This window comes from Meles meles, chromosome 7 (assembly GCF_922984935.1).
Source record: "Meles meles chromosome 7, mMelMel3.1 paternal haplotype, whole genome shotgun sequence".
Classification (NCBI taxonomy): Eukaryota; Metazoa; Chordata; class Mammalia; order Carnivora; family Mustelidae; genus Meles; species Meles meles.
Window position 1 is genome coordinate 879,655 of NC_060072.1, and position 17,299 is coordinate 896,953.

The window sequence follows — 17,299 nt, forward strand, 5'->3', positions numbered from 1 at the left end:
CTGACGGACGCTTTTTATCTGCCATGGCCCTCGGCGGGGGGCAGCTGGTGGCGGGGGTGTCGCGGTGGGCCTGATGCCGGCCGCGGCTGCCAACAGAGCTGGGTCTGCACCCCAGGCCCCGCCCCCCCCCCCCCCCCGGCCCCCTGCTAGGGCGGCAACCGAGGTTGCTGGGGAGGGCAGCTGGCGGCCCCTTCCACCCGCTCGCGGTCCAGGTCATGGTCACAGTCACACCGAAGACTGGAAGAAGGTGCCGCCGGGGTCTGAGCAGAGCGAGCTTTCTGTTAGTGGCGTCCACTGGAGTGGAGTCATGCCTCCCAGCGTGTTAACAGTCGCCTGGGACGGGCTGCGGGGGTGCAGGGCTCCCATGCGACCTGCCTCAGACCCCACCACGTGCTGCTTCCGGGGGCTTCTTAAGAAGCCAGCCTTGCCCGCGGAGCTCAGGGCTCAGGGCTGGGGTCGGGGCTGCGGCCGGGCAAGGTGAGCGGGAGATGCGGGAAGTGAGGCGCCTGCCCAGCAGGGCCTGGTACGTGGTGTCACCTTGGGGCTCTGCTGGGTCACCTCCTGGGGGCAGCCCACTCTGCACCTACCGGAAGGGGGCAGCAAATGGTCCCTTCTTGTCTAGGTTTTTGGCGTCAGCACCAGAAGTCAGCATCCCGGGAGGGGAGCTGCTGTTGGGGTGGGTGTGCGCGGGCCCAGCGCCAGCGTGGGGACCCTTGGTGGTGGGAGCCAGGCAGCCTGGGACAGATGGCAGGCACCAACCACGTGCTCTGGGTCAGCCCCGCTGGCTTTCTCTCCCGCCACACCTGCAGGTCATCTGGGGCCGGGATTCTCTCGTCTCTGGGCTGCCCGGTGGACACGGGGACACGGGGCCCGGGGACTCAGGCCTGGACCTGCTCAGTGTCTCTGCTCCAGGCGGTGAGGCTCTGCTCCGAGCGCGAAGGGGCAGAACCATAGCCTGGCTCCTCGGGTGTCCGAGGTGTGGGTGGAGCTCATGCTGTGGCTCAGCTCAGGGCCCTGCATCCCTGCCACCTTGGCCGGCCTTCTCGCTCCTGCTCTCAGTTGGCAGAGTTCGTGGTCTCCCCGTGACAGACGGGGACCCTGTGTCCCTCCCGGGTCATGCCCTCTCTAGGGCCTCACACCCCCCAGGTTCATGTGCTCGGGGATCACGACCTCGGCGAGAGCAGGCTCTCCTTCCCAGGAGGCGTGTGGCCCAGACCCCCGCAGATCCGCCCCCCCTCCCACCATGCCCCTTCGCCCTCGGAGTAATGACTGCGGTCCCCCAGGGCCCCATGTGGCCCGGAGAGGCCAGCAGACCCGACCCATGGGACGTAATGGGAAGTGTCACTTTAGGGAAGCGCCCTCAGGGAGGAGAGCTCTTTCCTGCTGTTTTTTCTTTTCTGTTGCAGGGAGGAGAGCTCTTTCCTGCTGTTTTTTCTTTTCTGTTGGCTGGAATGTGGACGTGGCGGCTGGGGCTGCAGCAGCTGTTCTGTGCGGTGGAGAATGGCAAGAGCCGTAGGAGAGAGGGAGCCTGGGTCTCTGGGAGGCACACACAGCTTTCCTGAGGATTGATTTTTTTTTTTTTTTTTGTGATAGAAACACACATGTATGTATACCCTTCTAAGGCCACAGTTATTTTTCTTGATAGCAGGTATATTTCAAATGGGTCAAAGTGAAATAATGAAAATTCCAGAAAAACATGAATGATCATTTATAGCCACGGAAGTGGGGTTGCCCTTTCCAAATATGACTACACTTCTGGAGACTATAAAAGAAAATAGTAATATATTGAACAATGTAATATTTAAAAGTTTGTGTGTGCATGTCCCCAGATCTGTTAGTGTCAAAAGACAGTTTTCAACCCAAGCCACAGAAAAGTCTTTCCTTAACACATAAAGCTCTACAAGTTGTCTTTTTCTTTTTTTTAAAGATTTTTATTTATTTGATAGAGATTGCAACTAGTCAGAGGTAGGCAGGGAGAGAGAGGAGGAAGCAGGCTCCCCGCGGAGCAGAGAGCCTGATGTGGGGCTCGATCCCAGGACCCCGGGATCATGACCTGAGCTGAAGACAGAGGCTTTAACCCACTGAGCCACCCAGGCGCCCCTCTTCTTTTTTTTTAAAAAAAAGATTTATCTATTTGGGGGGAAGGGGCAGGGACAGGGAGAAGAGTCCCAAGGAGACCACGAGCTGAGCGCAGGACGCGATCCCACGGTAGGACGTGATCTCACGAGCCTGAGATAAGCTGAAATCAAGAGTCAGAGGCTCCACCGAGCCCCCCAGACCGCCTTACGAGTGACTCATCTTTAAGAGACCAGCGGTGGGAGGAAAACAACGGCAAACGACAGACGCCCCTCACAGGAAAGGAAACACCGTTGGCTCTAAGGCAGAAGAAAGAGTGCACCCCAGGTCCCCGGCGCCGCACCGTCCCCAGGGCCCAGGGACTCTGCTTCCAAAGGTGCTCTCGCTGGGCCCCGAACTGCCGCATCGCTGTGGTCCCGGCCCGGAGCCCAGGCTGCCTGCTGCCTCCGTCGGGCGTCCCCGTGGTGCTCAGCCCCCGCCCAGGCGTGTGGGGCTCTCGGAGGTCACAGGTGCCTTGAGTGTGTTTGCCCCCCGCCCCCCAGCTGTGTTTGTGGCGCGGATGTTCAGGCGCGGAGGGAGAGGCCAGCCTGTGCGGGCTCTGCTGTGTGCTCGGGGCTGTGGCTGCGGGGGCCCCTCCCGCGTGCCCGGAGCCGGGCTCAGCTCCGAGGGGCCGTGGGGCGAGGGTCGTACTGTGAGACTGGGCGTTCGGCGGCTGGCATCCGACCGGCGGGACCCATCTGAGTTCTGGGGGGCTGGCCGAGAAGGGAGGGCTCCGGAGGGCAGGGGGTTGGGGGCCCCCGCGGGCAGGGCCGGTTTGGGACAGGGGCGTGGACAGAAGCCGCCCTGTGCCGTGGGGGTGTGGGGGGCCTGCAGGGCTGCGTGGAGCGGGCAGCCAGGAGGGTGGAGCACCAGGTTCCGGAGAAGAGATTCACAGCAGCTGGACCCTCAGGTTTGAAGGGGAAAAGCCGTTTTACTGATCTATAAAAATGTAACAGAAACAAAGAGGAAAAGGGAGACCCACGCAAAGATGAGCGCGGGAGGAAGTGCAGAGGAGGGCCGGACAGTTACTTGACAAGGTCGACTTCCTCAGCGGGGAGCCCGGCGGGGCGGCCCAGGCAGGGCTTCCCACCCGCCATCCCCGGAAGGGCCGTATTTATAGAGCAGATGACGAGGCGTGAAGTTAAATGTTTGCTCACCTATGTGCGGTTTGGAGCAACCTGCATCTCCGTGCTCTCGTGTCTGCGCCTTCCAGGAGCCCGGTTGGCGCGTCTGCCTCCTCTCCTGGATTCTGGCCCGGGGCAGCCCGCGGCAGTGGGGCGTGTGAGGGGACGGGAGACAGACTCACAGTCTTGGCGTCCAGACCAGAAGGGCCGTTTCTGACCTGGAGGCCGGCCGATGTCCACTAACCAGGCTCCCGAGGTCACCCGCCCAGCACGCGTCTCACACACAACGTTCCTCCGTCTGCATCCGCGGGTCAGGGTGGTCGGTGGCGCGGGGACGGATCACAGGAACCGCCATCCGCACGGCAGAGGGGATGAGGCCCAGGGCGCGCCCCTGGCGGGTGGGAGTCCGACCCCGCGGGGCCACTCTTCTCGGCGGCCAGGCGGTGAGAGGAATGGGTGCGAGGAATGGGTGCGGTCCTCCCGAGAGAGCGCGGCCAGCGAGTTGAAGGCAGAGTGCGCGGTTTCCTCTTGGTGAGAAAAGGCCGATTTAACTGCAACGGAGCAGCCGCGGGCCGGTGCGAGTTCGGAGACGGGCGAGGCGGACCCGTCCGGAGGCGCTGAAACCCTGCGGTTCTCCCGGCGGCAGGCTCATTCCCATTGCAAACTTGAGCTTTGCGGGCGCCGTTGGCTGCGGAGACCGTGACCCCCACACAATCCCCTTCTTGATTTCACTGTCGTTGTCTCTTAGTTAAATCGTATCGTTGATGGCGTTCGCTGTCGAGCTTCTACTGACCGTCCCAGGAAGTGGCTCTGGGAGTGGCGAGGGGGGCCGGGGACTCAGGCTCCGCAGCCTTGCGCGACCGTCACCGTCCCTGCCGCTCCACGCCCGTCATTCTACGCACTGATGGCCCGACCCGCCGCCCAGCCCGCTTCCTTCCCGCAAGGTCTCAGAAGTCAGCCCGGCCGCGGTCTGCCACGGCGCTCGGTGTGTGTCCAGCAGCTGGTGACGTACCCCTTGGAGCCGGCCAGGCTGTCCTCGGCTCCCCCGGATTTCTGAAAGGCCTTGGCATTAGGGCCCTGGACCTAGACGCCCGCGGCCTTTGCTGTAAAAGCGCCAGAAGGTGGCAGCTCAGGCCACGCACACTTGCTCTCTCAGGTCTGGGGCGCCGTCCTCGCACGGTGTCACGCGGCTGCGGTCTTGTCGGGAGCCGCGCCGGGGCGGGCGGGCTCCGGTTGCCGGCACCATTCCGTTCCTGCGGGCGGGACTGCGGCCCGGCTTCTTGCTGGTGTTGGCCAGACGGCGCCTCGGTTCTGGCATGTGGTGCCCGCCAGGGTGGCCGCTTCCGCGGTCGGCCAAGGAGAGAGCAACCCAGGAAGAGGGACAACCGCCGTCCTGACGCAGTCACGCGCACAGAGCCAGGTGTGCCCGCCACTCTGCCCCGATCTTCTGGTCGGTCTCCCCAACACTCGGGGGGAGGGGAGCCACACAAAGGTGTGGGCACCGGGATGTGAGGGCCCAGTGCCTGCCGAGCCCGTTCAGGCGAGCCTCACCCCGCAGTGGTCTGAGCCCCCTGCACAGCTCCACGTGCCTCCCGGGGACGGAGAGGCCCAGACATCCCTTGCCGGACTTGCCCAGCTGGCCTGAGCCTCACTTCCCTCACCGCCCGCCCCTTGTGCCTGCCTTGTCACACTTCTGGACCTTTGCTCGTCCTGCTGCCTCTCCTGCATGCCTTCCCCTCCTTGGCTGCCCAGGCTGCCAGCGCACGCAGACTCGTATGTGGCGGACAACAGAGGGTGAACATGGGTAAGGCCAAACCCGCAGCCCGGCCGGAGGAGTGAACAGTGCACTGCGCGGACACCCTCCGCAGCCACGCCCCGCAGCCACGCCCACCGCAGCCACGCCCTCCACAGCCACGCCCCCGCAGCCACGCCCCCCGCAGCCACGCCCTCCAGTCTCGCCCTCCGCAGCCATGCCCACCAGTCTCGCCCTCCGCAGCCACGCCCCTCAGCCACGCCCCCTCAGCCACGCCCTCCGCAGCCACGACCCTCAGCCACGCCCCCTCAGCCACGCCCTCCGCAGCCACGCCCACCACTCTCGCCCTCCGCAGCCACGCCCCCGCAGCCACGCCCCCGCAGCCACGCCCTCCACCAGAAGTGGACAGAACCCACGGGCCGGAAGTTACAGGTGCGTAGTTGAGCCCAACGACACCATCAACCAACGGGCCGCGAGTGACATCCGCGGGCCACTTTATCCACGGGAGCAGAACACACATTCTTCTCAAGCGTCCATGGAACATTAAAGCACCTTAACAAAAGCCGAGAAATCACACGAAGTTTGCTCTTAGACCACAAGAGTTAAACTTAGAAATCAATCCAATATAGTGCACTTAGAAAATTCCCAATGCTAGGAATAAACTAGAAATCACTAAGAGAAAGATAGCGGGAAAGTCTCCCAAATATTTGGGGAATAATTAACACATAAGTCAAAGAAAAGTTTCAAGAGCAATTTAAAAATATTCTAATTGAACTGAATGAAAGTGGAAACACAAATGAACAGAATAGGTAAGATTTGGCAAATGCAGTATTTAGAGGTAAATTTATAGACGAATGCACATTTTAGAAAAGATCTAAAATCAATAATTAAGCTTTCACCTCAGGTAACCAGAAAAAGAACAGCAAATTAAATCCAAAATAAGCAGAAGGAAACACAAAAAACTGAGTAGAGGGACGCCTGGCTGGCTCAGTCGGTGGAGACCAAGGCAACCCTTGATCTCAGGGTCATGAGTTTGAGCCCCATGTTGGGTGTAGAGATTACTTAGAAATAAAATCTTTTTTAAAAAAAAGCAGTTAATGAAATTGGAAGCTAATGAAATTGGAAATAGGAAAATAATAGAGGAGACTAATGGAACTAAAAGTTGGTTCCTGGAAAAGATGACTAGAATTGATAAACCTTCAACCAAGCCAGCTAAGAAAGAGAGAATGCACAAGTTACTAATATAAGAAAGGTGGTTCATCGTTACAGATCCTACAGACGTTAAAAGGACAATAAAGGGATGTTATGAAGAATTCCATGCCACAAATTTGATAGCTTTAATAAAATAGACGAATTCCTTGAAAGACAGAATCTACCAAGAGGCACACAGGACAGATAGACAATCTGAATGGCCTATGTGTATTAAAGAAATTAAATCGATAATCTCCAACCTTCCGAAACAGAGAGCACCAGGCCCGGATGACTTCACTGGGGGACTCTAGCAAACGTTTAAGGAATAAATTGTACCAATTCTCTACAATCTGTTGCAGAAAACGGAAGTAGAGGGAACACCTCATAACTTACTCTATGAGGCCACTATACCCTACCACCAAGACAAGGGCGTTACAAGAAAACTCTATTTCTTATCAACATAGATGCAAAAATCCTCCACAAAATATTAACGAAGCAAACCCGACTGTATGGAAAGAATATACAGGGACTTTGAACAAGTGAGATTTATCCTGGACCGCGAGGCTGGGTCAACCTTTGAGAATCAGCGGGCGTACTCCATCACGTCAGCAGACGAGAGAAGAGAAACCGTGTGATCATACCTAGAGATGCAGGATCCAGCACCCACTCATGATGACTGCTCTACACAAAATAGGAGTAGAGGCCATCTTCCTCAGCTTGGGCTGAGGGGGTGTTGTACTTGATGGTGAGAAACTAGATGCTTTCCCACTCATGTTTGAAGACTCAGTGCAGAGACACCTTCTCCAGGAAGGCTTCTGGATTTCCTCTCTCTTTCCCACTGTTGAGTGAGGGGTCACGTCTGGGGTGTCCACAGCTCCTGGTGTAATTGTGACTGGTTATCTGTGTGTCTGCTGCTGCTCTGGGCTATGAGCTCTTCGAGGGTGTCCTCATTGTCCCTGAGTCTGGCAGCGGGCCGTGTGCAACTGATGTGTGCAGGAGGGGTGAAGCGACGCAAGAGGAATGAGGTCAGTTCTGTAAGGGCCGTTACTCAAGGGGTTTTTAGAGGGAGGAGCTGAATCTGGGCGAGGGGCAAAGTTTAGATGTTCATTGGTGTCGGTTGGGTGCTTGAAGGGGAAGTTGCTGAGGTATGTGCAGAATCCAGGCCAGTGACAGACAGCCAGTCCCTAGTGACTCTTTCCTCCACTGTGTGGACAATTGTGTATGATGGGTGGGTGGGTGGGGGCCACCTCTCAGGAGGTTGGTAATCAACCCAAGGAATGAGTTCTCAGAGGCAAGGGGGCTGTTATCCACCCACCATCCACCAACCATCCATCCACCCACCCACCATCCATCCACCCATCCATCCATCCACCCACCATCCATCCACCATCCATCCACCCACCATCCACCCACCATCCACCCACCATCCATCCACCATCCATCCACCCACCATCCACTCACCATCCATCCATCCATCATCCACCCACCATCCATCCACCATCCATCCACCCACCATCCACCCACCATCCATCCACCATCCATCCACCCACCATCCATCCACCCACCATCCATCCACCATCCATCCACCCACCATCCACCCACCATCCATCCACCCACCATCCATCCCTGTATTCATACACGCTTCCATCACTACTTCCTCCCTTTCCTCTATCCATCCACAGATACATCCATTGATGGGATGTCGTAGGATGATTTCTGGGGCCAGGGCATTTCAGAGTGCTTGAAATCTAGATGGGAGAGAATTCTCACACACTAAATTCCAGTATAGGGATACATTCGTTCAGCCCTCTCTCCTCCCTCCTTCCCTCCTTCCTTCCATCTTCCTTTCCTTTTTTCCTTCCTTCCTCTGTATCTCAAACATCCATCAAATGCCTGTGAGGACTGAGATCTGGGATGCAGAGGACGAACACAGGTTTAGCTGTCAAGGGGTTCATATTCTAGGAATTCAAATCATATTCAACAAGCTTGAGTAATGGATGGGCAACAGGGCCAAGTAAATATCGTTGGAGGACGGAGCCTCCGGTTTGCTGGTCATTGCGGGAATTTTACAGTGAAAGGAAATAACACAGAAACAGGAAAGGAAGAGATGTAACTTTCGGACGAGGTGGGAAGAGTGGGCTCCCCCCCGAGTCTGGATCCCCCGGGACCCTCAGCACAGATCAGTGACCAACAGTGGGGTCGAGGGTCGGAGCACTTCTGCTCCGAGGTCGGGTGGGTGGAGCTGTGACTTAGGCAACACCCGCCTCTTTTAAGTGCTCCGCTCCGCAGACTGGCAAGGGTCTTCACCCTCTTTCACTCAGGGCCTTACCCAGACTCAGCTCCTGGCGGCCGCAGATCTCGTACCCCCCTGCGGTTTCGCCTCTTCCAGAACATCCTGTGAAAGGAGCCACACAAGATGGTGCCTTTTGAGTCTGGCTTCTTCCCCTGAGCACATTTTAGCACACGCGCCGGGAGCACCTCCTCTTCCGTGGGGAGCACTACCCTCCAGTACGGACGGACAGAACCGTCTCGTCCGCTCACGGGTGTCAGGTCGCTTCTAGCACTTGCCGTGTGCGTGTTCAGTTCGTGGGAGAGGGCACGTGTTTTCGTTTCTCTTGGGCCGACACCCGGGAGTGCGACTGGTGAGTAACGTGCTAAGTGTGGGTTTGACCTCGCGAGAAACTGCCCGTCTGCTTCCCGAAGAGGCGGCTTCACTGAACACTCCGCCGGCCGCCGCGGAGACGTCCCAGCTGCGCTTCCTTGTCAGCGCTCGATATTGCCCCTCTTCGGAAGAAATAGTGGAGGAAAATTCCCCGATCGGATGAGAGTTATAAGACCACAGTCTAAAAATCTCAGTAAACTGAAGAACATGAAGAAAATTACACCAAGGTGCGCTGCCCGAGAAGACCGCAAGCCGAGGGCCAGCGGAGGCAGTGACGGCTGACGCGTCCTCAGAGACATGCAGGCCGGAGACGGCGCGTCCCTGTGAAACACTGAAGAGAAACGCCGTCAACCCAGACCCTGCCAGTCCAGCATTTTTCAGAATCGCAGGCAAAATACTTGCAGGCACACGAGACCTAAAGAATTCACAGCCAGGACACACCAAGGGACCACGGGCAAGGGACCACGGGCAAGGGACCACGGGACCATGGGGCCACAGGCTGCCCCTTCATTTTCCTGCCGCTCAGACCCAGCTCTCGGCGTCCAGCTGCAGGGGACGCTGGCCTATGACTGCCCTCCTGAGACATGGAGGCCAGCACAGAGCCCGGCTGATCAGAAGCGGGACTCCTTTTGGGCGTGCAGGGTAGGCAGGGAGGACTCTGAGAGTGTCCCTTCCCCGACCTGCGCCCTGACGCGGAGAGATCCTGCAGAGCCAGGACTGTTGGTCTTGCTGGTGGGGCCCCCAGGCTCGTTGGCTGCGGCCCCTGTTGTGTCCAGTCCCACCGCCGTCCCCACCCTGCTTGTCTTCCTAAGCACCTGGCCTTCTGCCCCGGGACTCCGGACAGCCCCTGGTTCTAGCCTCGTTCCAGCGTCCGAGCAGCCCCGGTGCGCGCTGCACAGAGCTCCCTGCCCGCGGCTCCGGGGCTCCGGGGCTCCAGGGACGGTCTGCGGTGCACGTGGCCTGCGAAGACCGGGGCACGTTGAACCCTCCCCAACCCAGCTCAGAGGCCGTAGCTTCATCTGAAGGTTTGGTCTCGATTGTTCTCGTTCTCGGTGGGAGACCCAGCCCCGTGAGGAAGTGGGTTTGGAGGAAGCGGAGGCTGCTGGAATCCCGTGGGCTCCTCCTGCAGACCCTGCCAGCCCAGCTCCGGGTCTTTCCGCTTGTACCCAGCACGCGTGGGGCACGCGCCGTGGGGGCGTGAGACGGGGACGTGAGACGGGCCCTGTCTGGGCGGCTCCCCGTGCGTCAGCATTTTGGACAATTTCCCTCCGGAGCCCCGATCGTCCCCCGAACTCAGCGTTGCCCTCCAGAAGCCAACGCCGCCTGTCAGGCTAAATGCAGAACGTGCAGCATTAGTTGCAGAAAGTCTGGTAAGACCCCGGCTCTCGGCTGTCTCCAGGCCGTTGTCTGATCTGCGCATCTTGATCTCCGGGACGTGGTGAGATTTGCTCCTCTGCAGGTTCCCACCTGTCAGCTGCCGCCCCTCACCACGTGTGGACTCAGCGGGCGGCCCTGGGACGGCCTGGACGCCTGCCCTGAGCGGGCGGCTGCTTGTCTCCATGAAAACACTTTGGAGGGATTTGAAGACCGTGTTTCTGCCTCGATTATAAATCCAACCTGAGCAGCGGTCCACTTCCGACTTTGTAGACAACAGTCACTCCAGCTTCTCCATCACGGCCGCGCTCACGGGGGATGATGAGGCTTCGGTTCTCCGTGTCAGTGAACGCATCAGTCACCACCTTCGAATACACGATCTTCCGAAGTCATCGCACGTGAGCCCAGGGGCTGTGGGGAGGCAGGAGGGACGGAGCACCCGTGTTCACCGTTCGGCAGGGGCCTGCGGGCCGCGGGGGCTCCTGGGCTCCCCTCAGGGCACTGTGATCCGACAGCAGGGGCTGTGGGGGGCCGAGTGTCCTGGAAAATGGAGCTCCGCCCCCTCCCTTGAGGACGGCGAGGTCCCTGCTGCCTGAGCGGTGTGTCTGGCTTTCAGATCACTGGCCACTCCCCAGCGTTCTTGCCGGGTCGGGCCCTCGGGCCCCAGCGGCCCCCGGGACGCTGTGAGGACAGGCGCTCTGGGGTCTCTCCTGGCCGCCGTCTGCCTCCTGCCGACCCTGCGGGCTCTGGGTGCTGAACGTGACCGGTGCCTCCCTGCGGCCCGAGAACGTCACTGTCACAGACGCCGCCGGCCTGGGTGTCGTCATTGGGTTTCAAGGAACAAACTATAAAGTTGCCCAGGGTCTATTTAAAACAAAAACAAAAGATTTTTATTTATTCACTTATTTAGAGAGCGAGCAAGAAGCAGGGGGAGCGGCAGAGGGAGCCCCACGCAGGGCTCCGTCCCACGCCCCCAAGACTGTGACCCGAGCCAAAATCAGGGGTCGGACGCTTCGCGGACCGCACCACCCCGGTGTCCCAGGAGGATTTTCTTTTCTCTGTTTTTTAAAAAAGATTTTATTCATTTATCTGAGAAAGAGAGGGAGAGCGCGAGCATAAGCAGGGGAGGGGCAGAGGGAGGGGGGAAAGCAGGCTCCGGCCGAGCAGGGGGCCTGATGCGGGACTCGATCCCAGGACCCTCGAGCCAAACGCAGACGTTTCACCGCCCGAGTCCCCCAGGTGCCCCCCAGGAGGATTCTTACTGCAAAGTCTATCCATGACTTTTATTAATAAAAATGAGTTTTGTTTCAAAGTGGCGAGGTGTACCAGAGCGTGCTCAGGACCCGGAACTCGGCGCGGCAGCCGATCTCAAGTCAAACAGGAGACGCGAGTCAGGGGGAGCTCCGGAGGGGCCCGGGTCTCCCCGTGGGGCAGCTCTCTGTGCCAGGAGCCTGTGCCCAGACAGGGCTCGGGTCCGACCCCCACCCCAGGGCCCCCAACCCCAGGGCCCCCACAGCGTTGCCCGACCTGGCGGCCGCCTGACCGGGGCTCCCAGGGTTTGCTCTCCACCCTCGGGGGTCAGTCTGGCCTCCCAGACTGGGTGGCGAAGGGGGCCCACAGGCTGTCCAGCATGGCCCTGCTCTTGTCCTTTGCTCGGAGCCTCGCTGGGACCCAGGGTGCCTGGTGGGGCTCCGAGCCCAGCAGGAGGCCCCAAGACCCTCTCCTCCAGCTCCTTTGCCTGGACCCTGCCCTGGCTTCCCCGGGGCTGTCCTTGCGCACCCTGTGCCTCAGCCCACAGGTCCCACTCGGGTGGGCCCAGGCTCCGGGCCAGTGGGAAGAGGTCCGGGGTGGGTGGGCTGCGGACTGGGGTCCTCCAGGCCCTGGGGAGTGTTGCAGCCGTGGCCACTTCCTGCAGCGTCTGAGAAGCTGCTGTCGATTCTTTAAGCCTACAGCCCCCCACCCCGGAGACCACCCCCTTCTGCCCCCCGCCCGGTTGGCTGACGCCCCTCGCCCTGAGCGTCTTCCCCACGGCCACCAGGTGGCAGAAGCGCTCTTCGCTGGCCCAGCCCCGCCGCGCGCCCCAGCTTCGGACCAACACTGAGTTCGGTGAATCCCACGTTTGGGGGAAAAGCAGAAAATATGTCACAGGAAAAGGCTGAATAATGGAATGGAAACTGCGACACGACGCCGGTTACTAATTAACCATTTGGCGGGGAACCTGGGGGTTCCGTGTCTCCGGGCCGGGGGTGTGGGTGCGGGTGTGGGGCTGGAGCTCGGAGGACCCCAGCTCTGCAGAACGCAACGTGGGGGCCGTGGGCACGGGGGCCGCCTCTGTGACCCGGACGCGTGCTGCAGAGAAGCTGACCGATCCCCTCATCACCGTGGTCCCCAGGAAGCCCCCGGGCCCTCCAGAGCCGCCACCGGCCCACGTCAGGGGAGGGGGTCACTACCTGCATGGGCGATTCACGTTCATCGTCCCCTCCCACTGCGAACTCCAGGGCAGAGCCGCGCGGCGAGGCCGCCTCCGCGTCCCAGAGCACGCCTTGGAGCACAGACTGTGTGGGGTGAACACAGCTGCAAGCCGGGGTCCCCCAGGCCACCCAGGGAGGGACCAGCAGACGCCGGTGTGCGAGGGGCTCACACCAGTGCAGGTGATGCTTGGTGGGACCTTCTGGGCCGAGGACACGGGGACCCAGGGGGTGGTTGGGTTGAGGGAGGCGGGGTGCAGGTCTGGTGGCGCTGTGGTCAGAGGCCTCAGCAGCGTGTGGACGCCGCCCACCAGTGCCCCCCACGGAGAAGCTCTGACTGCGGGTCTGCGGGGAGCTCAGGGGTCAGGAATGATCCAGGAATTCCTGCTGGGGCCGCGGGGACACTTGAGGCTGGAGGCAGCCTATCTCGGTCCCCCACCACCCTGGCCCTGGTCCCCTCTTCCCCCGCTGGTCCCCTCCATCCCCTGTCCCCCATCCGCTGTCCCCCCTCCTCCCCTCTGCCCCCCCTCCACTGGGTCCTGTCCCTGCTCCGTCCCCATCCCATACTAAACTCCCCCACACCCCTGGTCCTGATGGTGCTGCAAAGTTCTTGCTTTCTCAGGATACACTGGGAGGTGACTCGCTGGGGTTAGGGTGGCTCATGTCCTGTGAGTCTTCACCTTCTGGGGACTTGCTGGGCCGACCCCCTCCAGTGACCGCTTCTGTCCAGCCTAGGCTCTCAGGATTCCGTGTGGCTGGCGTCTGGGGCACGCTTACCTTCAGGCAAATTAGTGACGGAATCCGAGCGAGTGAACGAGGGACAAGGACGCCGTTTGTGCGGTGCTGTGGGCTCACCGTGACTCGCATCCTCTCAGCCCTCAGCGTGGCCAACAGCGCCGCTCACACATCACGGCTTACACCACCTGGAAACCCCGAGGAAACTGGCGGAACTAATTAGGAAAACGTCAGACAGGAATTGCCTGTGGAGGGAGGTGGGCCGAGGGGTCGGAGGGAGGGTGCGGGGGCAGCAGGATGTCCCCGGGTGGCCCGTCTTGGCTTTCCTGGGGAGGCACCAGGCAGGACCTGACCTCTGCCCTCAGAGCCCGAGGGGCCGTGGTGCTCTCCAGTCCAGCTCTGCCCCGGACCCTCGGAAGCCCGAGGGAGGGCTCCCTGTCTCCCTGGACAGCGCGTCCTGGAGAGGCCTGAGTGGCCGCCGAGCCTCCCACGGGCCCGGACCAAGAGCCCCTCCTGCCGCCTCGGCTGCGGGGTGCGGGCACATCGCAACATGCGGGAGTTGGAGTGAAGGTGTCTACGCTGTTCCCAGCACCGTCCCCTCTTCTCTCGCCAGGCTCTGGGCCTCCGCTGACCTTGGCTGACCTTGCTTTGGGCCAGGCTGGGTCTCTCTTCCTCCTGCGTTCACCCGCACCTGCCCGGCTGCTCAGGCTAGAAACCTGGGGGTCTTCAAGGCTCCCCCAGATCCCAAGACTGATGCCACATATCTCTGTCTTCACGCGGTCGGAAGCGGTTCCTTCCGCGTCTCCTCTGTCCCCCTCCAGCTCGGTCACCCTCCCTGCAGGCCCTCTCAGACTCGGCACACAGCACCCTGGCCCTGTCACCCTGTTCAGGCCCCCATGGCTGGCCCTCGACCCTGTGCACTCCGTCTCTGTCCCTCAGAGGGGCCCAGCGGGTCTCACTTGTGTATTTGCTTCTGTCCAGGCCTCCCCAGGACCATGTCCTTGGGCTCTTTGCCAGGCCTCTCGGATTTTACCCCTGAGCTCCAGGAGGGCTGGACCGCGTCCGTCTGTTCTCGTCTGCACGCAGCCGGGCACCGGCCAGTCTTCGAAAAAGTGCAGACCTCAGAGGCCCCCGACAAGCCAGGTACCAAACCCAGGCCACCTGTGGACGCTGGCGGCAGCCGGGCGTGGTCAGACTCGGGCTGCGGGCCTGGGGGCCTGTGGATGTCAGCTGGGTGGGTGAGAGCCCCGGACGTCTGCACGTTACTGCAGTGAGCTCTGGGGGTCGAGGGGGAGGCCCAGCTCCGGACGCTTCCAGGCGGGGTTCTGGAGGAGTCCTGTGTCCTCCTCTCTCCCCGAAACCAGAGTGCCTGTCGTCGGAACCCCGATCCAGTCATTCACAGCATAGTATGAATTTATCACGATCTCGCACTTTCCTACAGGTGCTGAGAACCGTTCCAGTTACAGGGAGGAGCGGAGAAAACGACAGCACAGAAGCCCCCCCCCCCGCCCGCGTGATCGGACACGGACGCAGGGTCCCTTCCGCCTCAGCCACGGACTGCTCCGCTGTGGGGAGCCCAGCCGGGGCAGCCGAGCCACAGCCCAGCCCCGACCTCCCTGGGCCGTGTCCCCGCGTGGGACAGCTCTGAGGCCGTGTGTCCCCGCCCTTCCTCAGTGAAGACTCCCCCTCCACGGCGCACAGGCTGCTCGCGGCTGCAGACATCCGCGTGAGTGGGGTCCTGCCGCTCGGCTCCCCTCTAACCGGTGCCACACGGAGAGACGTTCGGGCGGTGCGCGGGGGGGGGCGCGGCGGCTTCACTGCCCCTCGCCTGCCGAGCTCAGTCCACGTCCTGGTGAACTATGGCCCGAGGGCTCGCCCGGCACCTCTGGGGACTGGGAACCGGAGGGGGACGGGCCGCTCTCTGGCGACCCCGTCTGCCCTCTCTCCAGCAGGGAGCTCCTCGCGCTGACCTTCCCGGGTCAAAGCTGTTCCAACGTGTTCTAGTCTGAAGGACGCGACCTTGCACGACAGACTCCGGGTGCGCGGAGCAGGTGCAGGCAGCTACCCAGGAGGGGGGAGAGGTGCGGCGTGGCAACTGCGCTTGGGGGGGTGTGCCCACTGCCAGAAGCCAGAGGTCAGCTCGGGCCTCGCCACTTCTGTCCGGGCCTCTGGGGAGTTGAGGGGGGAGCATGGCCCCAAGGAATGCACAGAGGCGACCCACAGTGCGGGAGAGGGATGGCGAGGGTCTGACATGGGGCAGCAGGCAGAGGCCGGGGACGCCCGAGCACGGAGGACACGGTCTGCTCGGCGCCCGGAGGGCCTCAAGGACAGGGATCTGGGGCAGAGGGTGTGTTGGGGGACGCCGTGAGTTTACGGAGACAGAAGTGGGGCGTCCTGGCGGCAGCTGCAGGTCCAGGGAGGTGGGTGGTCTGGGCTAGAGACGGGAATTTAGAAAATGTAACAGGAGCCCCACTGCCGAGACGGGAGCTCCAGGCTCTGTGCACTCCGTCCCCGGCATGCAGACACGCTTGCCGAAATCACAGAAAAAACAAGCCCGTTTGGTCTCTGGAAATTGTCCTAAGGGCCTACGTCAATTGAAGAAATATTTATTCCAGAGAATCTAATGAAACTTGCGAAGAGCCGTGTGTCTGAGCCGAGATACCCTCCCCCCGCCGCCGGCCCGCCACGACGGCAGCTGCTGCGCGGATGGACCGAGAGCGTGGGGCTCGCTCTCCGGCAGCTCCAGGCCCAAGGCCGGCAGTGGGCATCTCGGCAGGGCCCGCCCGCGCGCATCCTCACCCTCCCCGCTCGGGGACAGGAAGCCGCCCTCCTCCCCGCTGTGCTCACGTCACCTGCAGGCATGTCCCCCTCTGCCCCAGCTCTTCCGCAGACGGCGAGTCCATGCCTGGAGGAGGACGCCGTAAGAGGGGCAACTCCGAGGGTCGTCCGGGGGGGCGGTTGGAAGAGAGAGCACCAGAGCCCCCAGGAACTGACATCATGTGAGACAGCACGAGGACGGTCAAGCCCAAGACTGCCTTCTTGATCCACAGCAGCAGCTAACCCTCGGGGCCAGCTGGTCCGCTGCAGGGAACCAAAGGAAGGGCCGCTGAGGGCCCCCCCGGGTCAGAACAAATGTCAGAGACCGACCCCAGAATGGCCGCAGGGAGAGCAGGCGAGTGGGCTGGAAGCTAGTGGAGTCGCCCTGGCCGGGCGGGAGAGCCCAGGGGCCAGCGGGCGCCGCGCAGAGAGTTCGGGGCAAGAGATGGTCACAAGGTCACAGGTCTGCCGGAGCCGCTGCCTTGAAAGGCCTGCACGCGGCCAGGGCTGAGCCTCCTCCCAGGGACACCCGAGTCCCCCCTTCTAGAGCCGCCTGGCCAGGACACCAGACACACTGTCCACGACGGAACAAGCCCGGGGGCCCGGTGGGCAGCGCAGGGTTGGTTTAACCGTCAGTGCGATCCACAACGTCAGCAGAATGAGGACAAAACCCACAATCACCTCAGCAGATGCTGAAAAAACACGTGACAAAATCCCAATCCCTTCAGATCAGGAGAAGACGAGATCGGCCACTGGAGCCTTCTTCTCGTCACACCGGAGGGTCACCTGGGGCATTCGGCTGGGAGGAGGAGGAACGGGCATCCATGCCGGAAAGGAAGAGGAATGATGGTCTCCATTTGCTGACGTGGTCTCGTGTGTCTAAAACCCCCGGAACCCACGCAAAACCAGCAGAGCTAACAAATTAGTTCAGCAAGGTTGCAACTTACAAGATCAATGTATAAAATAAGTTGTTTTTCTGTTCAGTAGCAATGAGCAAACTGGAAATGAGATTAGGAAAACAATCCCATCTACCATAGCGTGAAACAGAACAAGGAGTTAG